The following is a 5,615-nucleotide window of genomic DNA, read 5'->3' as shown; positions in this document are numbered from 1 at the left end:
TTCATTTTTTGTCAATGTCTTTCGTTTTGTTTCTCCATTTCCGTTCCTTTCTCTCCTATGAATCTTGCTCATCTTCCTTTGCCTTTTTTTTAACACTATTTTTCATTCTTTCTTTCTTTCGTCCCCGATCCATCCTTTCTCCCAAAACTCAATTGTAAAAGACAAAAAAAAAAAAAAAAAAAAAAAAAAAAATAAAGAAGATTCCCCGTTGACTTAACCTCATCCGAATATAATGACTTTCATTTATTCATCATTTGGAAAGCGCTCGGGATGGAACGTAAGCGCGCCAATTTGTGTTCGTGGCTATTACAAGAATTCAATCATTTTCAACGGCGACGGAATTAATAATGAATTAATCAAACCGGTATTCTGAGTGAATGAACTGCGATGGAAAAAAAATGGATCACTGGAATTCATTAACGAAGAAAACCAACGCCATCTTTTGGAGCATTTCGTCAATACTCTGTCGTCTACTTCCATTTTGTTTACCCAAATGGACTAAGTCAAACTCACCTTCAATATGCCGGTTCATGCTTACCAATTTTCAGTCATTCAGTGCAACTAGCTGTGAACACGATCTTCAACAACATGAGTAAATTCCTAATGAAAACGTGAAGTGAATTGCTGAATAATACACTTTATTCCGTGAAATTAATTCCAGTGTATACATTTCCCGCCACTTTGGTCACGTTAAGCTTCATTTGCTCGGAATATCATACCGGTATCCTTATGTAACTAAATGAAAATGTAAGTATATATATATATATATATATATATATATATGTATATATATATATATATATATATATATATATATATATATATGTGTATATACATATGTATAAATATATGTATATATATGTATATATATGTACATATATATTGAATATATTTTTTTTTAATGAAAGAGAGAGAGAGAGAGAGAGAGAGAGAGAGAGAGAGAGAGAGAGAGAGAGAGAGAGAGAGAGAGAGAGAGCGAGAGCGAGACAGAAAAGGGGAAAGAGAGAAAAGGGAAGGGGCGGGGATGGAAGCCAGACAGACAGACAGATCGTGTCGTATGAATATTTTCATTTCTAAATCAAATTATGTATTCAACTTCGACTACCCAGTTCCAAGGACGTTTACCGAGATTCAAATGAAAATGTAAGAGAGTTCATGCCTCCTTCACCCGTCTTCCTCGCCGAGAAAAGACGTGGATCATAGTCTCTGTTTTTTTTTTTTTTTTTTTTTTTTTAATGAGAGAGAGAGAAAGAGAGAGAGAGAGAGAGAGAGAGAGAGAGAGAGAGAGAGAGAGAGAGAGAGAGAGAGAGAGAGAGAGAGAGAGAGAGAGAGAGAGAGAGAGAGAGAGAGAGAGAGAGAGAAGAGAGAGAGAGAGAGAGAGAGAGAGAGAGAGAGAGGAGAGAATGAGAGAGAGAGAGAGCAGAGCAGAGCAAAGGAGAGAGAGAGAGAGACAGAAAGACTAAAAAAAAAAACAATGGCATATGCATGGTTTAATCCTTGCGAAATTTGGCAGTCGATGAATTCTAAAAAAAAAAAAATATCTTGTAAGTGCATACGAAAGACAAAATGAACGCATTGCACACTCACACACAGACCAGCCATAGAATAAAAAAAAACACAGGGCTAAGCTTTTGTACAGTCTCGCCCACACTTTCCCAGGGCAAACCATTAAAGCGGGGAACTAAGTCGGCAGATTTCACTAGGATATTTGGATTTTTCTCAGAAATCAAAGCGAGAGAGAGAGAGACAAAGAGCTTTAGTACCAGTTTCTTTTCCTAAAGGCTTATTATATCAACATTATGGTACAGTGGGCCGTTCATTCCAAGGAAATGTAGATCATTTTCGTTGACAGGAGGCTGATAAATGTGAAATCATGTTTATGGATTGTTTTGCGAGAGTAAAAGGCATAAAATTACTTTTCGTTCTCAAACGATGATATAGAAATGATGCATGATTTTGTGAAAAAAATCCTGAATCTGATCACACATATTCATGACATATCATGACATTTCATGGGCGAAAATGCATAATGATAATGATGATGATTAAATGATAATGACGTTATTTTTATTGTTGTTGTTGTTGCTATTGAGAATAATGATAGTGATGATAATGATAATCATAAAAATAATAATGATAATACTGAGCAAGAACCTAGAGGGAAAAGTCAAAAAGAGAAAAAGAAATAGGAGGGGGGAAGAGGCAAGGAAAGAATGAAAAAAAAAAAAAAAAAACAGAAAAGAAAAAAAACCTAGAAAGACACAGAAGAGAAAGTCAAAATAATTGTACAATTGTTAGATTCAGATGCAATATTTCAAAATTAAAAATAGAACATCTCTTTTACTTTTTTGTATCAATAACATAAAAAACGACAATGTTATCAATGGGTGAATATGGTTTGGGTTTATTATGTAACATTATATTAAAAATAACAGTGATGAAATGCGATAATGATGATGGTGATGATGCATGTTGATGATGATGATGGTGATAATGGTGATAGTGATGATGATGGTGATAATGATGATGATTATGATGATGGTGGTGATGATGATGGTGGTGATGGTGATATTGATGGCGATGATGATGATGATGGTGATGATATTGATGGTGATAGTGATGATGATGGTGATAATGGTGATAGTGATGGCGATAATGGTGATAGTGATGATGATAATGGTGGTGATGATGATGGTGATGATGAAGATGATGATGATGATGGTGATGCGGCAATAGTGATGATGCTGGTGATGATGATGATAGTGATGGTGATGATGGTCGTGATGATGGTGATAGTATTGGTGATGGTGATAGTGATGGTAATGATGGCGGTGATGATGATGGTGGTGATGGCGACGATAGTGTTGATTAGGAAAATGACAGTAATATTCGCGATAAAATTTATAATGATAATTACACCCCCTACCACCCAAAAAAAAAAAAAAAAATGTATACATAAATGTAGATGGTAATGACAAAGAATATTCCAGTGACGCTGACGATTACGTTAATAACAATGACAACGATAGCACAAAAACAACAACAAAAAAAAACAACAATAACAATCATAACAATCCATAATCATAGAAACACCAAAAGACAAAAATATTCAAAACTAGAAAAGCTGAAACGAAGCCGGACAGACAAACAAAGGAAGACAGAAAGATACCTAAGCGTTGGGGGTTGCTTCAGTAAACAACCAAGGCCAGCTGGCACACACGCGGCTTGCTGGAGGCGGACTGAGGGCAAACACCTGCTGAGGGGAACTGCCACTAATTGGCCACGAACAAGTGTTTAGGGTCGTGTTTTTATTTATGTTGAGAGTAGGATGTGTAATGTATTTTCTTGTGTTGTGTGGGTGTGTGGGTGTGTGTGTGTGTGTGTGTGTGTGTGTGTGTGTGTGTGTGTGTGTGTGTGTGTGTGTGTGTGTGTGTGTGTGTGTGTGTTTGTTTGTTTGTTTGTTTGTGTGTGTGTGTGTGTGTGTGTGTGTGTGTGTGTGTGTGTGTGTGTGTGTGTGTGTGTGTGTGTGTGTGTGTGTGTGTGTGTATGTGTTGTGTGGGGATTTGTGTGGTATGAATGTCCGATAGGTTTTGTATGGTATGTTTTCCATGGCGTGGATTGTATGGTATGTTCTGTATAACTGAGCTGTATGGTGTGCTCTGTATGTTTTGTTTTTCCTTTTCTTTTTCTTTTTTCTCTTCTTTTCGTAGTATGGAGTCTGCGGTGTGGTCGGAGTGCGTGTGGATTGTGTGGTAAGAATGTCTGATATGTATAGTGCATGTTATAGGGCGTGGGTGGGATGGTGTGTTTTGTGTGGCGTGGATTGTGTGGTATGTTCTGTATGTTATGGCTCATGTATTAAGGACTTTTATAGTACTTATTTATTATGCTAATCTTCATTTTATTGTTAGTATAACGATTACTGTAGTCAGTGTGTTAGTCTTATATGTGTTATTTTATTGTAATTCTTACTAAAGTAGTTGTTATAAATCATTAATAAATAAGTTGCTGGTAATAGTGTTCTGATTTCCATTATCAAAAATATCATCATTGCGCATGCTCGTAATAAACGCTGTTTATTATTGTAATCACTTTTCTTACTATACTGCTGCTGCTACTATTACTACCACTACTACAACTACTGCTGCCATAACTATTTCTACTTCTACTTCTATGTGTGTGTGTGTGTGTGTGTATGTGTGTATTATATGAATATGTGTGTGTGTCTGTGTGTGTGTTGTGTGTGTGTGTGTGTTAGTGTGTGTGTGTAAGCACGCGCGTGTGTGTGTGTAAATCCTGTAGCTAGAATTTGATTGCTTGCAACAGTCTGTTACATAAGAGCAACAAAGGATATTGTGAAAGAGTTAGTTCCTGAGAGATATTGACACTAAAGGATAGCTGGGTAATAATACCTCGCGATTTCAACTAACGCTTATCACGGATTTGTGTAAATGAATTGTTCAAAATGGAAACTGATAATAAGTTAAGAGAAAATAAGAAACATTCAAATAAATGAATAGCTAAATACATGAATAAATATATAAACAGATAAATTAATATGTAAATATTGAAAAAAAAAGTAATAAATACATGTATAAATAAATGTATAAATAAATGTCATACATAAAAGCTAGAAAACGGGAAATGACATATGTAACACACACACACACATACACACACACACACACACACACACACACACAGACACACACACACACACACACACACACGCACACACATTTTTAAATTAATTATTTGTTTTAATCTAGTGGACATTATTATCTAGATTGCCCTAGGATAAACAAAGCACTAAGCAGGATCTATTATATTGTATTTGTAATGGAAATCTAACTGACCTTAAAATTTCTTAATAATTGTAACAGTAAGATAAGCAGTAGCATCTCTATTGATGGTAGTAACAGCATAACTAGTAGCAGTAGTAGTAAGTAGCAAAAGTAAGTCGTATAAGTGGTTGTAGTAGCTGTAGTATTATCAACAACAGTAGTAGTAGATTAATCAGTTGTAGGCAGTAGTAGTGGTAGTGGTAGTAGTAGTAGTAGTAGTAGTAGTAGTAGGAGCAGTAGCAGTAGTGGTAGTAGTGGTAGCAGAAGTAGCAGTGGTAGCGGCAGTAGTTGTAGCAGTAGTAGTAGTAGTAGTAGCAACAGCAACAGCAACAGCAACATCAACAACAACAGCAACAGCAACAGCAACAGCAACAGCAACAGCAACAACAACAGCAACAGCAACAGCAACAACAACAGCAACAACAACAGCAACAACAACAGCAACAGCAACAGCAACAGCAACAGCAACAGCAACAACAACAGCAACAACAACAGCAACAACAACAGCAACAGCAACAGCAACAGCAACAGCAACAGCAACAGCAACAACAACAGCAACAACAACAGCAACAACAACAGCAACAACAACAGCAACAACAGCAACAGCAACAACAGCAACAGCAACAACAGCAGCAACAGCAACAACAGCAACAGCAACAACAACAGCAACAACAACAGCAGCAACAACAGCAACAGCAACAACAGCAAGCAACAACAGCACAGCAACAACAAGCACAGCACACAGCAACACAACAGCAAAGCACAACACAA

General features: G+C 36.6%; 1 pseudogene; it reads left to right on the top strand.

Moving 5' to 3' along the window:
- Positions 1-5,615, top strand: part of LOC125044812 — a 33,312-nt pseudogene that overhangs the window by 22,710 nt on the left and 4,987 nt on the right.

The sequence above is a fragment of the Penaeus chinensis genome, chromosome 36 (genome assembly GCF_019202785.1).
Source record: "Penaeus chinensis breed Huanghai No. 1 chromosome 36, ASM1920278v2, whole genome shotgun sequence".
Taxonomy (NCBI): Eukaryota; Metazoa; Arthropoda; class Malacostraca; order Decapoda; family Penaeidae; genus Penaeus; species Penaeus chinensis.
This window is presented reverse-complemented; position numbering and strand designations above follow the sequence as displayed.